The sequence below is a fragment of the Protopterus annectens genome, chromosome 14.part0 (genome assembly GCF_019279795.1).
Source record: "Protopterus annectens isolate FY-2018-M chromosome 14.part0, PAN1.0, whole genome shotgun sequence".
Taxonomy (NCBI): Eukaryota; Metazoa; Chordata; order Ceratodontiformes; family Protopteridae; genus Protopterus; species Protopterus annectens.
The window spans coordinates 1,045,400,938-1,045,428,027 of NC_056748.1; positions in this window are offsets into that span (position 1 = coordinate 1,045,400,938).

Genomic DNA, 27,090 nt, shown 5'->3' on the forward strand with positions numbered 1-27,090 from the left:
CTGATTTGAAAGCCTGCATTTGCACTTGTTTCTGTCCTGTAACTCTAGTGCAGATACAGATTCTTAGTTTTAGCACTTAAATTTGCTTATTCGTGCTCAGCACTTGTCCAGAACTTGTAAGCACTAAATAAGCTACTAATTAGTATAGCACTCAACCATCCTCATTACCTAGAGGAAAACAGTTTTTGTACGTACTTTTCTCACTTGCTTAGAGAAAAACAGCTCTTGTACTCACTTATCTAGAGGAAATAGTTTTTTATTTAGGCATGTCCAAGGGTCAGCTCCCAGTGTTCTCTCCTGTCTATCTGATGAATCTGGGCATCTTGAGGCAATGTAGAAATTGCCTCATGTACACAGACAATCCTCTCCTCCTACCACCCAACACTACAGCCTGTGAGAGATACACTTATCTAGCCAAACTGGAGGTAAAGCTATCTCCAACCAAGACTGAACTTGACAGTCATGAGGAGAAGGTAAACATTTGCACCACACCACACTCATCACATAGTCTCACTAAATCTACACGACCAAAATCCACACATAGTAACACAAAAACATTCGGAGGCTCTCAATAATAATCTGTCTAAGCAACAGAGACCTCCAAAGCAGAAATGCAAGCAACCTCCATCCCCCAACACAACCCAAATGACACACAGCCCACAGACTCAGTGTGCCACTCAACCACAGCCAATAAGGCAAAACGTACCAAACACACTAGTCATAGGTGACTGTATAGTCAGGCACACTGATGTCCCACTCACCAGGCTAAACAAGGAGAAGGTTACTGTCAGCTGCCTGTCGGGTGCCAAGATCCGCCACATAACCCACGCACTCAGGTCACTCCACAAGTACAAATATGACTCTGTCATTGTCCATGGTGGTGTGAATGACCTGAGACGTACCTCCATGGACTACATGAAAAGAGACATGGAAGAGCTCTCCGATCTTGTAGCCCAGGCAGGTATGACCCTAGCCCTGAGTAGCATTCTGCCATCACCCAGAATGATACCGCACTACAAGGACAAAATGATTGGCTTCAACAATTGGCTAAGCTTCTGGTGTTATTCTAAAAGGATCCAGTATCTGTCTACTTGGGATGACATGGTCGACAGACCACGATGCTTTGCCACAGATGGCCTGCACTTGTCGCCCCTGGGATTCCGGATACTGGCTAAGGCTCTTGCTGCCCCTATAGTGCCTTTTTTAGGCAAGGTCCAAATAACAACTTCACCACCGTAACAGGAACAGGCAAGCAAAAACTGAGGGTAATGCTACTCAATGCTAGAAGTCTAAATCTCAAAATGCACTCACTAGAGGCACTCCTTAAAATGGAGAACATCGATATCTGTGCAGTGACTGAGATTTGGTTCAAGGTTCCAGAGAACACCCCTGCACTACCAGGCTATAACTCATACCACACTTTTCGGCCATGTAACCTGGACCGAAACACCAAAGGCGGATGTGTGTCCATATTCATTAAGGATATCCACACCTCCAGGCTAGTTGCTCAGCATAATGCATCCAAGGTTACCCAAGTGCAACTAACTCTGGGCAAAACTGCAATCCAAATTGTAGCTTGCTACAGATCCCCCACCATGCCCCAGAATTCCCACTCCTCTTTTCTTGATGTACTGGAAAATATTAGGGTTCAACCAAACACCCTAATAATTGGGCGACTTCAACTACCCCACCACTAACTGGGAAAACTACTCGTGTACCAACTCCTTAGCTCAATGCTTTCAGGAATTCATAAACTCCAATGCCCTGGATCAACCTATCCACACCCCCACCAGGGGCAACAATATCATAGACCTAGTCATTACCAACATGAGTGACCGGTGTTCCACACCTGAAGTCAACTCCTCGTTGGTCCGATCTGACCATAAGCTAATCACCCTTGATATTCACATCCCGACCCCACCCCCCATTAAGGAATCCATGGTAAAAAATTTCTCCAAAGCCAACTTCATGCTTCTTAAGACAGAAGTGGTGAACTTCATGACACCCATGCAGATGGACAATACAGTTACAACTGCTGAATCCTACACAAATGCACTCTATAAGCACTTACACGAGTGCATGGATCATGCTATCTCAAAGAGAACCAAGATGCTAGCCTCCAAAAAAGGAAGCCGATCTGGTGGTCCCCTGCCATAAACAAACTGTACAACAGAAGGAAGAAACTGTTGCAAAAGAGAGTAAAATCCCATGAGTGGAGGAGCTCCCTGGTCAGCCTCAGTAAAAAGCTGAGATCCATTATAAGATCCTCCAAAGCTAGCTACGAAAACAAAATTGCCACTAATTCTAAGGACAACTACAAAGCATTCTATAGCTATGTCAAGAATCTCGATGGCAACACCCAGATCTGCTCTGAGTTACAGCACAATGGCATGAAAATTACAGAACCCACTGATATTGCCAACATCCTGGCAGATAGGTTCAGTGCTAACTTTACCCCCCCTAAAGGGCCCTATCTATACAGGAAGAATGCAGATTCCCTATAATTATAACTACGCAGGTAAAAGCTGCACTCTCTAAAGCCAAAAACACAGCATCCATGGGACCAGACAACATCCCAGGCTGCGTTTTACACGAACTTCAGAATGAAATGGCTCCCCACTTAAGCACCATGTTCAATAATAGCCTCGCATCAGGCTTTGTGCCCACTGAATGGAGCACAGCAACAGTTATCCCACTCCACAAAGGGGGAGTCACCACTGATCCCGGGAACTATCGACCTATTAGCCTAACGTGCCTGGTCTGCAAGGCCATGGAATGTATCATCATGGAACTCATAAACACAGACATTGGTAACCTCCAAACTCTGGATACCACCCAGTTCGGGTTTGTGAAAGGCAGATCATGCCTCCTGAACCTAATCGACTTTTTTGAGGCAGTCACCAAAGCCATAGATGAAGGTAAGATGGTTCACACAGCCTATCTTGACCTTGCCAAGGCTTTCAACACCATCCCCCATTCTGGAATTATAGCTAAACTCACTAAACTAGGTATAAATCCATACGTCACAAGATGGGTTGCCAACTGGCTCACTGACAGAACCCACACTGTAAAAGTTGCAGACTCCAAATCTGACCTCAAAGCAGTGACAAGCATCTGACCTCAAAGCAGTGACAAGTGGAGTACAACAGGGTTCCGTCCTGGGACCTCTCCTGTTTGGTATCTACTTCTCTGAAGTACAGGCTAACACAGAAGGCCTCTGGCTAATGAAGTTTTCAGATGACTGCAAACTAGGAGCCATAGTCAAGTCCCCAAATGATGTGAACATCCTACAGAAGGACCTCGCTGAGACAGATGCCTGGTGTCACAGCCATGGCCTCAAGCTCAATGCCAAAAAGTGCAGTGTCATCCCCTTTGGTAAAAACTCTGTACCCATGAACTACCACATAGGCAGCGATCTACTTAACACCGAATGTGTGATAAGAGAACTTGGGACCCAGGTGGACAGTAGTCTCTCCTTCGATAGTCACATCGCCACAGTAGTTAGGAAGTCCTTCTACGTGGCACACCTCATCATAAAAGGGTTCTAATACAGGAAAAAAGAGGTCATTGCTCCCCTCTACTCGACACTCATTAGACCCATTATAGAGTACAACGCCCCTTCTGGAATGTACCTCACAAGACATCTGCAACAGCTGGAAAGGCCACAGAAGTACCTCACAAAGAGGATTACTGGCTTCAAAAAAATGCCCTACACTGACCGCCTCAAAAATCTCCAGCTTTACTCCGTAGCATATCGCCTACTCCGAGGTGATCTCTGCCTAACATATAAAGCTATGCCAAACCCAGAGCTGTTGGACATGCTATACCTAAAGAAATCCAAATCCCTCCAAGCTACACGCTCTAGGGACCTAAACCTTGTCACCACAATAAACAGGACATGCTGGAGGATAGATTCCTGTCCCGGAGACTCCCCATACTCTGGAACAGGCTAACCATCTATGTCAAGCAAAGTTCTTCATTAGCACTCCAAGAAAACTCTTGATGAGTGGATGGGAAATAGGAAATACACCCCGGGGATCACTTCTGTGTCTCTGCTCGACAGTGGCACAGGAAAATGACTTTCTTGGGTAGCGTAAGCCAGGGAACCTTGTTGGCTAGGCTTACGTAGGCCCTTGGGCTGATAGCCTAGAACCTACCTATGAACAAATAGAGCATTTACCACAAGGCTTTGTTCCTCTACTATGACATTCCTGCTTATACTAACATCTGGTGGAATAAAGTGGTTATGAACAACCATGTCGGATACATTTCTAGCTCTTTTATAACAGATATTCACATGGCTAGAGAACACTCCCCTCAAATCTCTATCCTGTAAAACCATAGGCCAAAATTGCCGAACTTTCTTGACCACTAAATCTGTAATTATATTAAATGTGGTCACAAAATACATTTCATTTTTAGCTTTTTTTTGTCTTTTTTATCTCCCAAAATCTGTGGATAGATAGTCGTATAATTAGATATATTTTTAGGACTCTTATCCCAACCACTTGGAGAATTATTCCCATTTCTCTGAAAAGTATTTTTATTATTGTTCCCATATCTCATTTTGATGATTTTTTGCTTAGCCTCTGTCACAATATCTATGTCATAACCTCTGCTAATAAACATCTGTTCAGCCTCCAATATTTCCTTATCAAATAAACAATCAGTACTACACAGCCTATTAATTCTCAAAAATTAATTGTAAGGTAGTACAGAAATTAAATGATGGTGATGGCAACTATTTCTATACAAGAATAGATTTCTTTGATCAAATTTTCTGTGTATACCAGTCCCCAGACTATCAAGCTGAATGTCAAGGAAAATGACCCGGGAGCCCAGCTGCACTCCATCAAACTGAAGACCCATATTATTAGGGTCCTATTAAATGATCATGCATCTTGATTGAACTTGAAAGCACTAAAAGGCAAAATAGCGAAACGGCATATAAGCAAATTCTTTTCCTGGGAAAGAAATCGCTTGGCCGCTTCCGTTACTTTGCTGTTTTTGTGACTGTAGTGCAATCTTGGAGTTGATGTATTGAAGTAGGGGGGTGTGGGGGCAAAACCCCCCACTTCATGTAATGTTTTAATTTTTTTCTGTTTTGTTGAACAGTGATTTTTTTTTCTTCCTTGGAAAAAAAATCACTGTTCTAAGCGTTCGAGATTATAAACTTTCACTTACATGGGTTCGATAAATCATTGTTCAGTTTTTTAAGCATTCAGTGATTTAACACAGACCTTATTAAACTGTAAATCATTAACAAAAAGCTGTGCATTCCTATTCATCCCTTTACACAAGAAAATCAAATCATCTATAAATCTAAAGTATACAGCTACCTTAGATCTATAGAAATAGTGGTGACATATTCTTCTCCAAATTTAGCCATCACCAAATATGTGTACATGGGGGCAAAGGCTGCCCCCCATGGCTGTGCCCTGCATTTGGTGAAAAATTTCCCCTTTAAATGTAAAAAAAATATTCTTTAAACAGAAAAAGAATCAGGTCCATGAGGAAGTGAGACATAGGTGAATCACCCAAAAAGTGAGATAAAGCTTGCATGCTTACATTGTGTCTTATATCAGTGTAAAGACTTTTAACGTCCATACAAAGCCAGTACATAGTATCATTCCAAGCAATGCACTTAATTTTATTCAAAAAGTCTCTAATATAAGATGAGGTACTCAAAACATATTTTTTCAAATATTCATGTAACAGAATAGAAACGTTTTTCAAAAAATATTTTTCTGCTGGCACAATTGGCCTGCCACTCAAATTGTCAGTACCCTTATGTGTTTTAGGTAGACAATAAAATACTGCTATATTTGCATTATCAACATTAAGCTTTTTTTCCAGGTCACTAGCCGTAAAATAGCCTAATCTAAAGCCTTTCTTAATTAACAGTTGATATTCATCAATAACCTTATAATATCTAGAAATGTCACATTTCTCATACAGTTCTTCATTTCTAAGATGGAAATAACACATATCTAGGTACTGAGTGTAATACATAATCACAATTTAGTTTCCCTTATCAGATGGCTTTACCACCAGACTTCTATCCTTACAAAATTCAGAGAAGGCCAGCCACTGTTCCTTACTTAAATTCTAACATATATTTGATCTGTTATTTGAGCTGTTATTCATGCATTTCTACTATAACTGTTCGACTTCAAAATTCGAAGTAGAAATGTAGCTTTGAATATCATTAATAACAAAGGGTGGAATATAACGACTCTTCACATGAATTCTACTAGTATTCAAATTACTATAAGCATTAACAACAAAATCATCATGTTCCTCCTGAAAAGAACAGGAGTAAAAAGAATCATCAGAACTCCCATTCAGGTAAGGTGGACCACCATTATCACATTTTTTTTAAATAATCAGACAGATGTAACTTTCTGCTAGGCAGGAATATTTCAGTCTTAAGCATATGCAGTCTAGGTAAGGCTGTAGGTATAAATTTAAGTCCTAGATCCAATACAGATAATACAACATCAGAAACTTCACATTTAGATAAATTAAGAACCAGAGAGTCATTCAAGGAGTTGCACCTGTTAGTTCCAACACTTTATCTTCCCATTCTGGCCCCTCGAGTTTCTTCCATAATTCTTGGATTGTCCCCCATCATTGTGGCCATGTTTTTTGTTATTATTGTGGAATTTGGTTTTACTATTACTCCGAAAACGTTTATTCATGTCCACAGGATCTTGGGCTTGTGGCAGAGCTGGAAATTGCTCCATTTTGCCATCAGCCCCCAAAATTAGCTTTTGCTTCTTCCGACAAAGCAAAAGAAACTGAGCTGACAGCGGAAGTGTTACTATAACCTTTGCCAGTCCCACAACTGGAAGAAGCTGTGTTATTTTTGCGTTTCCAAAGAAACGCCTTGTCCAGATTATAATCTTTTATGTCCCTATTAATTTTTACACTTTTCTGCTCCACCAGCTCAGTTTCTAAGTCCACCAACCTAGAGTTCACATCATGAAGCATTTCATCCAATTTAACAGAGGATAGATGTTTCTGAAGTTCCCCACTCACCAATAATATCTCTTCCTTCAGCTGTCATTTTTTAAGGTGATCCCCCTCAATTAGGATCTGAACCCATTCAGTAGAATACTGCGAGTGGCTGCAATCCACCTTTTATGAAAGGTGGCATCATCTGGATTCTCCTCATCAAATGGTGTGGTTGGCGTTGTAAAAGCTGTCAAACCCCTTGGAGTAGTATTTAATTCCGCATAACGTTGAAGGCACAAAATATTCATATGGGTGCTACTTTCTTTATACAACAGTATCTCCAATTTGTCTCGTAAATTGCATACCTCTGTTGGAAGGGAGACTACTAGAGGAACGAAATGTTTGAAAAATGTCCGTGAAGCGACGATTTTGTTCCCCTATATAACGATCCCACATATTTGCAGGGGACATAGCTCCCGCAGAAATATTACCCACAAGGATATTACTGTTAGAGGTAGTAGCCACATCATTAGTTCTGGAGCCTTTCTCATTGTGCTGTAAGACATACTGCTCAATCGACCTTTGTGTACCATCAGTCAGGTCATCTCTAAACACACGACGTATGTTGTTGGTAGGATCCATAACCATAAAGAATACAAAATACCACAAAACACAAGCAAAATGCTGAATAAAAAAGCAACAAAAAGCCACAGGTCCGCAGGTATCCAAAGTTTAATAAAATCCTTAGCGCCTTTTCTAACACACAACCCCTACGAAATTCAGGGTTAGTGTGCTGAAAAGACATAAAATTACCCCAAGAGGGCTATCCAGCTTTTTGTTTCTTATATCTCTAATATGTTCCTAGAGAAGAAACGCACTCTAAAACTCCTAGAAGTCTCCCCAATATAATACCAATTAGAAAAGGTTGAGGTAAGTATAGGTGAGTGTACTAGATTAAAAGAAAAACTTTTAAGGAAGGAAACACTTTTTTCATTTTAAAATATGGTTCTTTGGAGCCTTTTGGGCTCAATAACGAGTGCAATTGGAAGTATGTGATTTAATTCTTGTTATTGAATGATTGTTTAATTTCTTATTAATTGTGTTCTTTGATTGTTTAAAGCTGGTTGTAAGCACAATAATTTCACTCTTGGAAGGCTTGTTGGCTGAGGCGCTAAGGATTTTATTGAACTTTGGATACCTGCGGACCTGTGGCTTTTTGTTGTTTTTTTGTTCATGTTTTCCAGCCTTTTTTGCCATTCTCTTCAGGTCATTCCACCCTTTGTTTCCCCACCAAACAATAAGCATGGGAAGCAGTGCAAAGTGTCTGTTTCCTCACACCCACAGATCCAAATGTGCTTGTCACAGACTGAGCTGCTGAAGCTGTGTGTAACATATTCTTGACCTACTTCTACCTTGTGACTCCATCTTGAGTTCAGCTGTGGGTCTTCCAGTCCTCTTGATTTTTAACTTCTCATGAAAAGTCAAGTCTTTAATATAAATAGCTTTTAGATAGGCTACTAGAACTGCCTGCTCACTTATTCTATTGTTGTGGTGGTAACTCTGAAGTAAATATTTTACAAAAATAATTAACTGCTGCTGTTGTTTACATTTCTAGTACAGCTTTAGGTACAGTTCTTATTTAACACATGATGGTTCATGACTGACTTTTAAGTCTGAACCTAGTAATGTAGCTTGTCAAAAAATATTTCCTCTGAAAATCTCTTCTTGTACTTAACAGTTTCACTTAATAGAAGGGTCCGTCATTTCATTCCACATATAGCCCCCCCATCCCAACTGCCTACCCACAGTATCTGGTTTGACCTTAGAAGGTTAAAAATTTGAAAAAGGAGGCAACAGTTACATTAATGTGTTTCTTTCACAAAAACATTAGTCAAAGCTCAGCGGTTGTAGTCGCACCATCTTACTCCACCCAAATGCACTGTAGTCTTGTAAAGGCAGAATTACAACAGTAGATAGCAGGGCTAGACATTTCATTCACAGACAAACAGCGCCACCCCCATACATATTACCTACCTAAAAAGTGGTTTGGCCTTGCCAGGATTAGTGATGTTTTCAATAATGTATTGATGCACACAAACAATGAAGAGTTTGCATTTCATCTTGTTTCACCCAAATACACACCTGTTTTTTTTTTTGAACTGTTCAGAAATCAAACCAATTGTCCGGTAGTCTGATAAACACTGTACAAACTCTGGTATTCTGTTTCAAAAAAGAGACTATCGGAGTTTGTTAAATTGGTAGATTTACTATGTTTTTTTTTTAAACAGAAAAGAATAGTAATTCAGCAAAAAGTAGGCAACATAAATGGAAAAATGGGGCGTTCCACTTTGTCTGACATAAAGGTGATGTCACAAAATGGGCAAGGAGTGGGTGGAAGAGGGGAAGAGATGGGGGGGGGGTTATGGAGGGTGCAAGGGGTGTGGCCTTGATCCACTTTTGGCCACAAAGAAAATGGCATCCATACCTGGAAAGCCAGAATTATAACACCAAAAAAAAACAAAACAAAACAATGCCAAACATTTCATAGGAGGTTACTAGGCTAGCAGCCATAGAACCTTTACAAGCCTAGCCATGATAATCTCAAGTATCCCCATTTGTTCTTTTCAAGTAATTTGCAGAATGAGTTCATGAACAGAGCGGGTCTGTGATCAACACCGGCTACTACTGTCCCAGGGGGCAAATTTGTGGTCTCCCATCTAATTATCTAGTTTGTTTTAAATAGGGTCAGTGAGGAGCTCTGTTTTACATGAATAGAAAGCCTTTTCCAGAGAAGTGGCCATCTCTGGGAGACATTTCTGTCTCTCCAGCATGTTTTGTTAATATCACAAGCTAGGCTGAGATCCCTAGAGTGAGTGACTCTTGTGCCATTTGACTTGCGGATGTGCAGCACTTCCACTAGGGCAGGGTTGGAGATTGCCCTACACGCCAGGCACAAGTCAACTCTCAGCAGCCTAAAAGATACAGAGTAAAGTAACAGGGATTTCTATTGTTGTGGTGGTAACTCTGAAGTAAATATTTTACAAAAATAATTAACTGCTGCTGTTGTTTACATTTCTAGTACAGCTTTATGTACAGTTCTTATTTAACACATGATGGTTCATGACTGACTTTTAAGTCTGAACCTAGTAATGTAGGTCATGGTTTGGAGTCACTGTACATTCTTAGTAAGAAACCTCTGAGGTCTCTCCAGCTTCTGCAGGTGTCTGGTGAGGAACATCACTTGACTTGGATGCTTTGTCCTTGCTTATGAGGTGTACAACGTAGAAGGCTTTCCTTACCACTGTGGAAACTTGGTGGTCAAGGTTCAGATTGATATCAACCTGTGTTCCCAAGTCTCACACCACTGGCTTGGAACTCAGGGGGAGTGCTGTCAATATTGTAATTTGTAGGGAATTCCATTTTGCCAAAGGGAATAATAATGCATTTTTTTGCATTTAGTTTTTCACCATGGATTTGGCACCAATCATTTGTTTGTGTTAGCCCTTCTTGTAAAATGTCAACATCGTTGGGGGACTCAGTGATTGGTCCCAGTTTGCACTCATCAGTAAACGTGGTGAGCCCAAAGGCCATCTACTTGGGCCTGGACTTCTGAGAAATAGATGTAAAACAGTAAGGGGCCCAGCACAGAGCCCTGTGGTACTCCACTGGTGACGGGTCTACTGGTGGAGATGGGTCACCAATTTTGACTGTGTGTGTTTTGTTGGTGAGCTAACTGGCTATCCATCTAGTAACGTAAAGGTTAATCCCTATCTGCGAGAGTTCCTCAACAATACCAGAGTGGGAAATTGTGCTGAAAGCCTTGGCAAGGTCGAGATAGGCAGTGTTCACTGTCTTACCTTTGTCCATGGCTTTGGTAACATTCTCAAAGAAGTCCTCTATGTTTAATATGCATGATTTACCCTTAACAAAGCCAAACTGGGTTGGGTCCCGCATTTGGAGGTCACCTATGTCCTTGTTTATAATGTCCATCATAATTCTTTTCATGGCCTTGCAGATGAGGCTGGTTAGACTTATGGGTCTGTAGCTCCTGGGCTCAGTTGATGGCCCCACTTTGTGCAGTGGGATTACTGTTGCTGTTCTCCATTTTGCAGGAATATAGCCATTTCTCAAGCTATGATTAAAGACAATGCCAAATGGGTCCACTAGATCTTGTTTTAGATTGTTTACGAAACAACCTGGGATATTTTATCTGGTCCCACTGAGGCTGCGTTTTGGGCCTTGGCGAGTGCAGAGATGACCTGTTCTCTAGAGATACTAAGCAGAGGGCTGGTGTCAGGTATGCTTTGGGATATGTTAAGTATGGATAGGGGGTGAAGTTTGCGCTGAATCTGTCAACTACCAGGTTCGCAATATCTGCTGGTGTAGGATGAGTGATCCCATCTACAACCAGTTCAGCACATAGCTGGGCATTCCCTTTCAGACTTCGGATGTGGTTAAAGAATGCATTATGATTATTCTTGGCTTGGGATGTGATTTTTGTTTTTTAATTTGCTTTAGAAGACTTTACAAGATTTCTGATTTTCTTGTTTAGGCTTAGGAGGGAACTCTTCCTCTGCAGAGTGATATCCCTCTTGCTTTTGAGCAACAGTTTCTTCCTCTTGTTATATTAATCTGTTTATATCTGAAGTCCACCACGGTGGCTTGTTTTTATGGGAAGACCTGGTTTTGATTCGGTCAGGTACAAAACAATTTACGCAGTTGCTTAAGTGATTGTGCAGAGCATTTGCATACACTTCTGATTAGTGATCACTGATGTCTGAGATTACGGGTGTTATGAAGCTTGTTATACCATCACTCAGTAGGCTGTAGTTAGCTTTGGTAAAGTTTTTTTTTAATTTTTGCTCATGTGAGGGTGTCAGTTCCAGCAGTTACTTCAAACGAGCTTAATTTGTGGTCTGACCTAACCAGGTAGGGCATCTTGCATACGGAAGCACAGTGACCCCCCCACCCCATTGGTGAGTACAATGGCTAGAACATTAGGGCACCTAAATGGGGGGGAGTGCAGACTATCTGTTCCAGAGCATTTGTATTAACAAAATCTGGGAACCTCTGGGCAAGTATGTTTTTTCTTGTGTAAGTCTCCCCAGTCTATGGAAGGATAGTCGAAATCTCCCATGACTAAGGTGTTGGGCTGTATGCAAGGGATTCCAGATTCGAGGCAGGCGGTGCACTTATACTTTTTCATGGTGGGGGAATCTATAGCTAGCTATGATGTGGTATGGTACTTTCCCAATAATTAATCGGACATGGAATATTTCAAGAGGCTCATCCTGTTTGACCAGTCTCGAAGTGTATTGGTTTTAATGAAGATGAATACACCTCCACCTTTGGTTCCTTCAAGCTTGTTTAGAGGTCTGAACGTGTGTAAGGCATTGTAGCCTTGTATGGTCAGGGTGCTATCAGCAGCCTTCAATCAAGTCTCGGTAACTGCACAGAAGTCAACATCCTTTAAGGTGAGGAGTGCTTTCAGGGAGTGCAGTTTTGTTTTTAAACTGCTAGCAATATGTAGCACAACCCTGAGTTTGTCTTGATTAGATTTTGTTACAATGGGAAATGTGTTGTTTTGACATTGCCTAAGAAAGGCACTATGGGGAAGGCAAGGGCCTTTGCTAATATCCGAAAGCATGGGGGGGGGGGGGCAGGTGCAGACCATCTCTAGCAGCAAAGTCTGTCTACCATATCCTCCCAGGCAGAAAGATTCTGGATTCCCCTGGACTGACACCAGAAGCTGATCCAATTGTTGAAGTCAATAATTTTTTGTTTATATTGTGGCATCACCCTGGGTGAGGGTAGGATAGTGCTTACAGCTAGCGACATACCTGTCTGGGACACATAATCACAGTGTTCCATCATGTTTCTCTTCATATAGTCCAGAGAGTTACATCTCAGGTCATTCACTTCAACATGGACTATGACAGAGTCATAATGGTACTTGTTAAGTGTCTTGAATGCATGTGTGATTTGTCGGATCATGGCACCTAACAGGCAGCTGGCCATGACCTTCTCATTGTCCAGTCTGGTGAGGGGGACATCTGTGTGTTTCACTATGGAGTCGCCTATGACCAAGACATTCATTGTGTTTTGCCTTAGGGGCTTGTTGAGACGTGTGTGTGTGTGTGTGTGTGTGTGTGTGTGTGTGTGTGTGTGTGTGTGTGTGCGTGTGTGCGTGTGTTGATATGTGTAGTGGCTTTTTTGCTTAGTGGTGAGTTTGAGTGGTATGCATTTGGGTGGTCTCTATCTTTTGGTAGGATTTTAGTGAGTACATCCATATATGTGGGTTTATGTGTCGTGACCTTATTTTGTGTGAGGTGAGGTTTGCTTGAGATGCACAAACAGCCACCAAATCAATTGCTGATATTAAGTGTCTGCTTTGACACTGCCAGGATTAGAATGAAAATCGCAATGGTTGCATTAACTTACTTTGTTGTACAGAAAAAGTAGTGACACACTTGTATGCCAACTTACTTTACCCTGATACACATTAATCTTCCAAAGCCAGAATTACAACAGTAAACAGCAGAGCCAGTCAACTCATTTCATTCACAAACAGCTCCTCCCCATTACCTAACTAAAGTATCTGTTTTCACCCTGCCAGAATTAAGGTTGTAATAATGCTAACAGCTGGAATGCATATTTGCATTAATTTTCATTTTGTTGACAGAAACAGTCATATCTTGTGTGTGCCAGCTCACCTTACCCAATTAATTTTACTTTTCTTTACCCAAGTTACCCAACAAACTACCAACAAATAAGGAACAAAAAGCAATTCAACCCCATTAATTTCACCAACTCCCTAAAGCACTGCAACTGGCTGCCACTTATACATCTTCCCCTAGAAGATGCTGTCCATCACATTAACAACACCTTCCTTATTATCTTAAACTCAGAAGCTCCTACCAGGACCATAACAGTAAAATCCAACCATGCCCCATGGCTAAAAAAAAAACTAGATCATTACTAATAACAAGAGACAAAGCCTGAGATAAATAGTATAAAACTAAATGCAATGTTTCAAAACAAAATTACCATGAACTTAGAAACAAAGCCAAGAAAGAAATTAAGCAAGACAAAATAAACTACTACACTGATATTCAAACCAAATACCAAAATAACCCACAAAAATTCTGGTCAACAATAAACAACCTACTCCAACCAGGAAAAACTAGCTCCAGCCAACCTGCTAATAATGGAGAGAATATTGCTACCCAATTCAATAAATACTTTACTGAAACTATATTAGTCCTCTCTAACAGTCACCCTCCCCAACTCCAGCTACTCCTAGTCTACAAACAGACAATAATTCCTTCTCCCTTTAACCTGTTTCAACTGTAACAATAAAAAAATTGCTTAAGAATTTAAAGCCTACTACCCTAGCTGCAGACAGTCCACCAGCTGACTTTCTAAAACTAGCAGTAGAAGCAGTAGCTTATCCAGTGTCAATACTTATTAACAGATCCACATTAGAACACCAAGTTTCAACCATATGGTAGACTTCCCACATACTTCCACTTCACAAAGGAAGTAGCTCTACAGAGCTAGCTGTCTACCGTCAAATTGCTATATTATCCCCTCTGTCTAAAATTCTTGAAAGAATTGTACACAAACAAGTTACAGAATACCTACAATCAAACAATCTACAATCCCACACACAGCATGGTTTCTGTCCACAACATAATACCACTAATGCCTTATTATCTTTCATCAACACAATAAACCATCATAGAAACTGTCACAAATATGTATCCTCCATATTCTCAGACCTATCTAAAGCATTTGACATGGTTTCACACAACAAACTCCTAACCACACTTTCAGAGCTAACATTTTCTCAGCCTACTCTTGCCTGGTTCCAAGACTAACTTATTGGAGGACAGCAAGCAGTACATTGCTACAAGGAAGTCTATCACCCCTTCTTTCTGTAACCCTAGGTGTTCCCCAAGGCTCCATATTAGGTCCCCTACTTTTCTCAGTATTCACAAATAACCTCCATAGCTCAGCTCCACAGGTCACTGTCATTCAATACGCAGACGACTCCACAGTTATATGTACTGCTCCTACCATTCAAGAACTACAATCACTTACACAAGTGCCCTTTCTGGCAGTAGAAACCTGGCTAACAAACTCCTACCTTATCCTGAACCCCAAGAATACCAAACTTATGCTGTTCTACCCCACTAAAAATTCTGCATCCCTCCCCTCTTTTAATATTATATCCAAAAACAACACCATTATCACACCCACTGATCACACTAAGCTACTGGGGGTTAAAATAAATAACATGAGATTTGACATCCACATATCTCAAACAAAAAAAAAGTACACAAAAAGCTAGGTATACTATACAGGAACACACTCTACCTCACCAAAAAAACACAAAAGCCACTATAGCTCAAATCCATTTAATCTCAGCTCTACTGTACGCAGCACTCATACTTACCAACTTAAGAAAATCTGATCTAGCAAAACTAGGGACATGCTATAACAAAATTGCTAGATTTGCCACCAACTCACACTGTAGGTCACATCACTGTACAGCACTCAAGCAGCTCAACTGGCTAGAGTTTCCTCAACTCCTACTATATAGTCAGCTAGCCATGGCCCAGAAAATACTCTTATCAAGAAGACAACACACCTGCTCTACATAACCTACTACAGCCATACTCCAGTACTAGAAATCTACAATCCAGTAACAAAACCATGATAAAAATCACCACTGCCAACAATCAAGCTAGTGAATCCCTCTTCTCCAACTATATAGCTAAACTTTGGAATGCACTATCTCCCAACATAGCATCCACCACATCCTCAGCACAGTTCAAATTACTGCTAAAAATCTCACTTAGCCAATAAATGGCTATATCCATGTACTGCACCCAAGTAATCTATCTATTCCTTATGACTACAACTACTCCTTCTTGTTTGTCTTTTTTTTTTCGGCTTTTAGGGGTTTCGCCACAGTGGAACTGTGGTCCGCTAATGATTGGCAGTAGATTTTTATGGTGCCGAGTTGCCACGCCCATTCTCGCATGTGTTTCGGAGGCCACTCGACCGCGGGGAGGACATGCAGACTCCACACAGAAGGCACTCCAGCCAAGAATCGAACAGGAGAACCTCTTGCTGTGAGGTAACAATGTTACCGCTGTACCACCGCGGCTTTTTACTACAACTACAACTAAATCTCAACACCACCACTCTTTATACTAAGGTGCTCAAACTCTGACTATGAAATACTAATAGATAAGTAATTTACTGGTGATAAACTCTCTCATATCTGCAAATCTCTAGTCATGCTTCTTTGATTACGTAACAATATAAAGTCATTAATTATTCCTGTATGTGAAACCTTGCACATTTACTATCATCTTCTACTACTATGTCTGTTATAAACACTGTACGCAAGTCTTTTGTTAACTATGTATGTTTTATTGTGGAGCTTTTCTCCCTGGGCTTCTGCTGAAAAAAGACCTGTGTCCAATCTGACTTTCCTGGTTATCAAATGTAAAATAAAAATAAAAAATGTTTTGTCCACCTGGGTTTAGTCAAAAAAAAAAAAAAAAACTTTTCAGCATATGTCCAGGGAGAAAAGCTCCAACATTTTTAAACAGACAATCAGTATATATGTGAACAGATATGAAATAACATACATTAAGAATTAATCATACATTTGCTAATTAAATTATGTTTATATGAAAGCACAGGCAACTATTAGTCTTGCAAAACTGGAATTACAACAAGAATAAACAGCACAGCCAGCTGTTTCATTCACACATAGCCCCAATCCCTAATACCTACCCCACCCACACTATTTGATTTGTTCTTCTGAAGTTAAAAGACAAGAAAAAAGGAAGAAAGATGACACAGGTTATTAATGTATGTATTTTTTTTTTTACATAAGACCCAGAGCTCAGAGCTTGCGATCAATCTTACTTCACTCAAATGCACATTACTTTTACAAAACAAGCTAGAACTACAAAAGTAGGTCCAGTCATTTCATTCTCACATAAAAGTAGGTCCAGTCATTTCATTCTCACATAAGCATAGCCTCCCATCTGAACTGCCTACCCACAATACACTACAAGGTTTAAAAAAAAATGAAAAGAGACGACAACAATTACATTACTGTATTTCTTTCACATCAGTCAAGAGCTTGTAGGTGATCTTACTTCAACCATATATACTTTAGCCATGCAAGGCTAGAGTTTCAACAAGAAAGCATCTATAAACCTTCCTAATGTATCTTGATTGAGAAGAAAGATATTAGGTTAAAATAAAAAACATTTCATCCACAAACAGCCCCCCAAACACACTACATACCTAGCGTCTGGTTGACCCCTGCCAGGATATTATACTAGAAAAAGATATCCCCAACAGCTCCAAAACACACTGCCTCCCTAGTTTCTGACTGACCCTGCCATGATATTATATTAAAAAAATATATATATCCTTTGACAGCCCCCAAAATGCACTGCTTATCTACTAGTATCTGGTTGACCCTACCAGGCTATATCATATTACCAGAGGGAAAAAAAAACAAATTCACATCACAAACAGCACCCAAACAGCCAACCCGCTGCACATTACACCTAGAAAAATGCTCACACTGCTACTGCCTAGAGCCTTCTATTATTTGGTTGACTCTTCCAGGCCCAGGATGGATAAACTGACAGACAGGCCCCAAAAGTTTCAAAACATAATTATTTAAACAATATCTGGTTGACCCTGCCTGGGAAAAAAAATGTACATAAAGTTTCAGCTGACTGACTGGTAATAATTATTACCAAGTCAGTCAATTCAGTGCAAGTGTTTTTTTATGTTTATTTAGTTATTTATTTATTTATTTTTTGTAACCATAGCCTTCTACGCAATCATTCACTTCACTTTTCCAAAAATTTTAGGTAATACCGCAATTGCCAAAGAAAGAGAATCTTCTGTTTCAAAGAAGTAATTTGTCATAAGTCTCAGTGACTATCTCTAGTCTAACTCCACTTAGCATGGGAAAGGAACTACAATGGTTTCCCTTCTTGCTGTGATTTAAGTCAGCAGACGTGTCGTGTATGCAGATTACATGACAGGCTGCTGACCCTTACATTCCAGTCCCCAATGACATTTGTGCATTTAAAACCGCAATAACTTATGGGCATATTCTTTGATGCATACCCACATTCTGGACTGGCCAGAAGTTCTCTCCCCCAACTGTTAACTGGAAGGTGAGTGTGCATGGGCACAGCTTGAGTTCCCCGTGATGCTCCCATCCTCACACTAATATGCAGTTCTAACAAGCTGCAGCTCATGCTCTAGTAAGTGAACCTCTCAATTATACAACTTGGCAAAAATAGAGACAACTACGTAATATAGCTAACAAAATCAATTAATGATGATTAGAAAAACTACTTTTCTCAACAATTAACCAGTCATAAGAACAACCATAAAACATTTTGGAAAACTATTAAAACAATACTCACCCCTGGATCCACACAAAACCATACCCCAAATGCAAATAAGACACCATCCGAAATAGCTAACATGTTCAATTCCAACTTCATAGATAGCATCACTTCACTAATCACAAGCCTTGACCATTCTACAACTCTCAACAATCTCAAAACCTCACCTACCTCTAACCAATATCCAACAATTCCTCCTCTCTCTTTTCAACCCATTCCCACTTCACTAATTCATAATCTTCTCCTCAAACTTAAACCATGCTCATGTTCCTCAGACAACTTTCCACCAGAATACTTACAACTTGCTGCAGACTCCATCGTTTTTCCAATTTGCATCCTTATTAGCTGGTCCATCTCTGAATCCTATGTCCCAACCCCCTGGAAAAAATCTATCATATCCCCTTTACACAAAGGAGGGAAATCCACAGAAGTGACAAACTATAGACCCATCTCCATCCTATCACCACTTTCCAAACTACTTGAAAATGTATACATATTCAATTACTTAACCACCTCACCCATTATAATCTTACACCCACCCAGCATGGTTTTAGGCCATCCCACAGTACCACAACAACTCTTATGTCTTTCACAGACCTAGTTAATAAGTATAGGGATTCCAACCTACACACATCCGTTATACTGTTAGACCTGTCAAAGGCCTTTGACACGGTCTCACACAAAAAATTACTCCAGCAACTGACAGCAGTAGGTTGCTCACCAACTTCCACACAATGGTTTAGTAGTTACTTAAACAACAGACTGCAATGTGTAAAATGGCTAGGCTGCGGGTTCCTATCACATCATCGAAAATGCATAATCTCGAATGGCCATAACATTGAATGTGGCGTACATCGAAACTGTACTTGTAGGATCACGGTACAGTGAGGATCAGTAAATTTGCCCTTTCCTCAATGTAGTGCGATCTTGGAGTTGGTATATATAAGTAGTGGGGGGGGGGTGCAGCCCTCCACATGAACAGTTTCGATGAGGCACATTCGATGTTTTGGCCATTTGAGATTATGCATATTCGATGATATGATACAGAACCCTAGGCTGCCTATCGCAATACCAACAGGAGTTCCACAGGGATCCATCCTAGGACCTCTCCTCCTTAATATATTAATTAATAACCTTCACACAACCTGTCATCATAGCACTTTAATTCAATACGCTGATGATTCAACTATCATCACCTTCTCTGACAATATCCCTGATCTACTGAAAAAAACATAGAGCACATTTACCTCCACAGCGTCATGGCTAAACAAAGCACAACTATTGCTTAACCCTAACAAAACCAAACTGTTACTCTTTTACCTAAAACCAACATATCAGAATTCAAAATATACTCCCATAATATCAAGATTGAAATTGTTACTAATGCCAAATTATTAGGAGTCACCATAGACAACAAACTCTCATATGACCAACACATTCTTAATCCCATAAAAAAAATCACTTCAAACTAGGAACTCTCTACAGACAAAAAAACTTCCGGGACCCTAGCTCTAAAAAAGCTCTGGCAAATACCTACTTATCCTCTCCCTTCTCTATGGCACTCCCATATTCACTAACCTGCATGTCTATCTCAAAACTAAACTTTAGTCTTGTTACTATAAAATTGCAAATGTCACCACTAATTCATCCTACCGTACCCATCACTGCAACTCCCTCAAGGAATTAAACTGGCTGGAATTCCCCCGTTATCTCAACTACCTATAACTAACTACAGCACAAAAAATAATATATATAAGCCTGACAGCTGCTCAGTCTTAAAAGGCATCCTCCACACCTACTGCCCCACTAGAAATCTCAGCTCAAATAATAAGCATCTTACAGATGTATACAAACCTAAAAAAGAGCTGGTGTGTGTCTCTATTCTTATGCCATAGCTAAACTCTGGAACAGCCTCCCAAATAACATTACCAGAACTGAACAGCCCAAAAATTTCAAGCTTGCTTTAAAGAAATACCTCTACAACTCTTGGACCTGTCCTTGTCAAACTTAACACTCACCCCTTCACCATCTACCCCTGCCATTTCATCACTACCTTTCCTTAAACATCCCACCAACCTTCCTACAACTCCCAACTCTCTAAACAACATACTAACGCACATATACCCTTCCTCCTATCTGCTGCACTTCACTCAAACCTATCCACCTCTTCTAATAATATTCCTATAAAGTATTAATCCATTTCCCCTCAAACCCCTACCAGACATTCTGTTTTTTTTTACTACTTCTTTGTGTAATATATACTTGTAAGATATATTCTCCTATAAACGGATGCAATGAAATATTGTATTCTCTAACCTACCTGAATGCATCCTGAAACAATGTTAGGATCCTTTGCTTGTATCTAATGCATTATATCATTATACTGTATTATCTGTTAAAGACTGTACTGGAGCTTTTCTCCCCGGGCCTCCGCTAAAAATGGGTCCCTGACCCAGTCGGACTTTCCCAGTTACCAAATGTCAATAAATAAATAAATAAACCTTAAAAAGAGAAGTTATGTACTTACCATAATGTTCCATGTTTGTTGTCCTCTCTCTCCCTTCTTTCTTACTGGAAGGGGTTCACAGCCGACTCAGCCAATACACTAGCTCGAAGTCTCTGACTTGGCTCGTGGCTCAATACCTATCCCATAATGCATTGGCGTAACCCCCAGATCTTGTTTGCTGCTAGTCATAAACGGAATGTATATTCCTATTTATATAACATGGAAAAAAAATATATATATATATATATATATATGGGTCTACTACTAATTACCGACACGACGATTCCCCGACGGAAAACTCACCGACGCCAGATGACCGACATCACACAAACCCGACAACGCAAAACACCGAACACCATTACACCGAACACCATTACACCGACACACGGAACGTAAACAACACGCGACACTACATAGCATACACACTAGCCCTGACCCAAACCCTAACCCTAAGGTCCGACACTATCGCACACTTCACCTACCTGCACCCTAACCCTAACTCACTTAACCCACCCCTAGCCCAAGCTCCGACACTAACGCACACATCACCTACCTGCACCCTAACCCTAACTCACTTAACCCACCCCTAGCCCAAGCTCCGACACTAACGCACACTTCACCTACCTGCACCCTAACCCTAACTCACTTAACCCACCCCTAGCCCAAGCTCCGACACTAACGCACACTTCACCTACCTGCACCCTAACCCTAACTCACTTAACCCGTCCCTAAACTACAGTCCCTCACTAGCACACACTTACCTTACCCGAACCATACCTCCGACACGAACACACACTCACCTTTCCCACAGCCTAACCCGACATCCCACAATCTCGAGCACTTACCTGACCGCTCCTAACTCCGTCACCATCGCACACTTACCACGTCGCGATCGCACATTCCCTTGTCGGTCTTTCCGCTGTCGGCAAATCACCCTGTCGGTACACTTACCTGTCGGTCATCTGGCGTCGGTGAGTTTTCCGTCGGGGAATCGTCGTTTCGGGCATTAGTAGTAGACCCATATATATATATATATATATATATATATATATATATATATATATATCTCTATGGTTCCCTTCAGAAGGTCGAACGGCTGAAATTTCAAAATGCATATGGCCGAAGCCATATGCTCGAATTTCAGAAGCTCAACCCTCTGAAAGGGAAATAAAAAAAAAAACAACAAAACAATGATTCTGCAGGGGGGCAAGCCCCCCCTGCACCCCCCTCCTGCTATTTATTTATTCCAACTCCGAAATCGTGCTACAGTGCAGAAAGGGAAATCTCCTTTTCTGTGCTGGATGCCGATCCCCATTCAGAAGGTCGAGCTTATGAAATTTCGAGCATATGGTCTCGACCATATGCATTTTGAGATTTCAGCTGTTCGACCTTCTGAAGGTAAACCATATATATATATATATATATATATATATATATGTGTGTATGTATGTATATATATATATATATATATAGACATATATATATATATATATATATATATATATATATATATATATATATATATATAAACAATACATATAAGAGGAAAAACAACCAATTTCAGAAGTCGTCTCTCAGTAGGAGCAAAGAAAACTTTCATCTGAGTCCTCAAGGAGCCATTGCTTGGGAAGGAGGGAGAGACGTAAGAAAGAAAGGAGAGAGAGGACAACAAAGATGGAATGTTAAGGTAAGTACATAACTTCTTTATGTTATGTTGTCCCTCTCGCCTTCTTTTTTACTGGATGGGGCAGCTTCCCTAACACCATCTTCCTGGGTGGCTCACAGGAGTACACCTTTGAGCATTGTGGACCCAAAAGAAGCTCTGTCCCTGGAGGTGAAATCTACCTTGTAATGAGTAATGAAAGCATGGTGCCTGGCCCATGTAGCAGCTGCACAAATGCTGTCCATAGATAATCTAGCATAGTAAGCAGAGGATGTTGCTAGAGCTCTAGTTGAATGGCCTTGGATTTTGAAAGGTAAAGTTCTATTGTTTGAAGTGTATATAAAGGTAATACAACTGGTAAGCCAATTTGAAAGTGTAACTTTTGAAACTGGCTTGCCTCGCTTTGCTTGAGAGAAGGAAAGAAATAGTTGTTCAGTTTTCCTGAAATCTTTGGTTCTATGTAAATAAAATCTCAGTTGCCTATGTACATCCAACTGATGTAGTTTGTATTCTGCCTTGTTGGTATGATTAGGAAAGAAAACTGGAAGTTCAATAGACTAGTTCAGACTGGTTTGAGAGCAGACTTTTGGCATGAAAGATGGATTAGTCCTCCAGGATACTCTATCCTTATGAAAGATTAGGTATGGTGGCTTAATTGATAGAGCTTGCAACTCTGAGACACTTTGTGCAGATGTAATGACCACTAATAAGATGGTTTTCCAGGAGAGAAACTTTAGATCGCATGAAGAAGCAGGCTCAAAATGGGGTAAAGTTAGGTAAGTAAGAATGAAATTTAGGTCGCAAAGTGAGAGAGGTTCTTTAACAAACAAGTTCCTTTTAAAAAAAAGCTTTATACAGCCTGTGTGACATGAAATTAGGAGTGTATTCACCAATGTGATAACTGGAAATTGCAGGTAATTGGATTTTGATTGTAGCTGCAGCAGACCCTTGCTGAAAAAGTTCCACCAGGAATTTTAAAATTGAACTAATAGAGGCATAGAACATAGAAGGGATCTTTGTCTCTCACTCTTGCCCAATATGAGACACTCTTCCATTTGGTGGAATACAATTTTCTGGTGGAAGCCTTATGAGAAGTGACAAAAATGTATTTAACTGCTGGAGGAAAATTTTGAAGCCAACTATGTTTGGAAGTGGAGCAACCAAGCTGTCAAACTGAGGGTCTGGAGAGAAGGATGAAGCGCACCTGACATATGAGTCAGTAGGTCTGGGACTAGGTCCAAAGCCCATGGCTTCTCCTGAAGAAGAGGCCAGAGGAAGGGGAACCAAATCTGACAAGGCCAATATGGAGCAATGAGAATTAGCCTGCTTCCCAAGACCTTGACTTTCTGAATGAGTTTGGCAATTAACAGAAAAGGAGGGGAAGGCATACAGCAGTCCCGAGGGCCAATCGTGGACAAATGCGTCTCTCGTTGTCTCCCCCTCAGGGGGGATTAGGGCAAAGTAGCTGCTGCATGTGGTATTCGGGGGGGTTGCAAAAAGGTCGCAGCAAGGCTGGCCCCAAGTTCAGAAAATTTAATCCGCTATGCTCTGTTTCACAGACCACTCATAAGGCATCAAAATTGCCCTGCTGAGCTTGTCATCTATCACGTTGGATTTCCCCGGGATATACGTTGCTACCAGAAAATGTTGGGAAGATATTGCCCATTGCCATACTCTCAGTGCCTCTCGACAAAGGGGGGGTATGATATGGTTCCTCATTTTTTTATGTACCAGACTACCGACATGTTGTCTGACTGGATTGCAATCGTTCCTAGTGGAAGAGAGTCCTGAAGTGCTTGCAACGCCAGAAGCACTGCTCTCATCTCTAGAATACTGATGTGCAACTGAGCCTCGTGTTCTTGCCATGTGCCTTGGACTGCTCTTCCCAGATAATGCCCCCTACCCTATCTGAAAAGCATCTGTGGTCACAGTAGCAGCAGGTTGTTGTGGAACAAAAGGTCTACCGATGGTCACCTGATCAGACTGAAGCCACCACAGGAGATCTCTCTTGCATGAATCTGTTATCATTATCTGATGGGAGATAGGGAGTTCTTCAAGAGACCATTGAGCAAACAGAAGCTATGGAAGGATTCTCATGTGCAGCCTGGCTAGAGGGACTAGAGTAATGGTTGATGCCATGGTTCAAAGAAGTGTTAGGACAACTTTTGCTTTTACCTTGCCCCTGGGAAGAAGGTCTACTATTTGCTGTCTGAGGACAGAGATTCTGTTGGGCGAGAGGCGAGCAATCATGGAAATGGTGTCTAGATCTGTGCCAATAAATAAAATACATTGACAAGGCAACAAAGCAGATTTTTTGAAAATTCACTGTTATGCCTAACTGAGCACACATTTCCAGTGAAGTGTCCCTGGCCTGTAGAAGTGGATGCTTGGTGGTGGCAGTTAGGAGCCAACCATCCAGGTATGGAAACACTTGGAATTCCAGGCATCTCAGGTGAGCTGTTACTACTGGCATGCATTTGGTGAACACACTGGGGACTGTAGTAAGGCCAAAGGGCAGAGCTCGAAACTGGTAATGACTGGCTCCCAGCCAGAAGTGTAAATGAGTCCTTGATGCTCTGTTTATATTTATATGGTAGTACGCATCTTGGAGGTCTATTTAGCACATCCAATCATCTTTCCCTAAAAAGGGAAGAGTTGACTGCAGTGTCACCATTCAGAACTTGGACTTCTTTACAAATTCATTAAACTTGCTGAGATCCAAAATGGGTCTCTAGTCCAATGTTCTTTTTGGAACTAAAATGAATCTTGAGTAAGTTCCGAATCCTATTTGGTCTGCAGGGACTTCTTGGATGACTCTTTTGTTTAGCAACTCTTGGATTGCTATAGTTGCTTGTTCCCTCTGACTGGGTGGAACATCCGGGATTCTTCTAATGTGTGGAATGGGGTGGCAAAAGGGAATGGAATATCCTCTGGATATTATACTTTGTACCCAACTGTCTCTTGTGATATTTCTCCAGGCTTCTGGGGTACAAAGTTAATCACCCCCCCCCCAAATGCCTCCAGAGAAGAGCAGGTGGGCCTCCTTTCAGGAGTGCTGCTAGGGTTGACCGCAAAAGGAATCGTGGTCACCCTAGTTTTGCAGGCTCCCCCTGCCACGTGGGTGACGTCTGCCATTATTGCCTCCCTCTCTGCCCCTAGAGAAGGATTCACCTCGTACATCTTGAAAAACTCCCTGGGATCTTTTGAACCACATCTTTCCACTCTTCTTGCCTTTAGGATAAGGTCTTGAAGGTATGGAAAAGCGTACTTCAATGGCAGAGTTTTCCCTTCCTACATCTGGTGAGTGTGTCATTGACTTTTGGTCCAAAAAGAGAGGAACCATCAAAAGGGACATTGGTGAAGGTAGATTTGAAAGGTTCCACAAAATTGCACAGACGCACCCAGGAGTGTCTCCTAAGGGAAACTCCTGAACCTTCAGCTCTACTCACTCCACTGGCTGCATAGGAAATCAGTCTCATGGAGGAGTTGACTATGGAATTTAAGTTGGATAGCTGAGAGGTCACTTTTTTCTGAGACCTCCATAGCTACTGAACCTTGTAGAGTATCACCTAACTCCTTCAGGAGATCTCTTTGAAGTCTTGTAAAATGTGAGAGATAGTGCAGCGATCTGAGGGTGAAAGTCGCTGATGAGAATACATGCTACTTATATCTGTCCATCATTCGAGATTCCTTATTTGGTGAATGGACAGATGAGGATGTCTCAGAGAGTTCCTTCTTGGTGGCTGCTGCCAACACTATAGCATCTACAGGTACACCTTTTGAGAGAAAATCCTTATCCAAAGGAGCTGACAGGAACTTATTTGGCCTCCAAGGGACTGGCTCCATAGTGTCTGGTGACTCCCACGCCTTTCGACTAACCAAATCCATAAGCTCATCGAAAGGCGGAGAAACCCAAGAGGCCGAAGGTTGAGATCCAAAGGCCTTCAGGTACACTGACTCCTCATCAGAAGGGTTAATGGGTTTCCAGCCGCCTCTCTGTTTTAGGATCTCTAGAATATCTGAGAAAGAGATATCTTTAGAGGACGACCGTGGGGGACCCTTCTGCTTCCACAAGGTCAGTGTCAGAAGTGATGGATATGCTTCCTCTTGCATGTCCTCTTCCAAGGTGGCTCCTCAGATGGGTAATATGGGGAGGTCTCAGAAGAGTGGGGCTCACCCGATGGGGCTCCCTGAGGCCCTGAATCTCTGGTGTCCTGTGGATGGAATGGTGCCAAAGCAGACAGTGGTGCCTGAGGGGGAAGAATGCCAGTATCCCTGAGTAAAGCTGTAGGAGGGGACAGCACACTCCTCATCACCTCGAAAGCCAATCCCCCTGGTTTCGAGGACACCCCTGGTTCCAAGGAAGCGGAGAAAATCCCCAGCCCCAAGGAGATCTGCTCCAAGGTTACTGTAGGAGCCGAGCTCATCCGTGCCGATGCAAAGGGGGGCAGACTCGGAACCAAAGAGATTGGTCAGAGACCCCCCCCCCAGAGCCAACC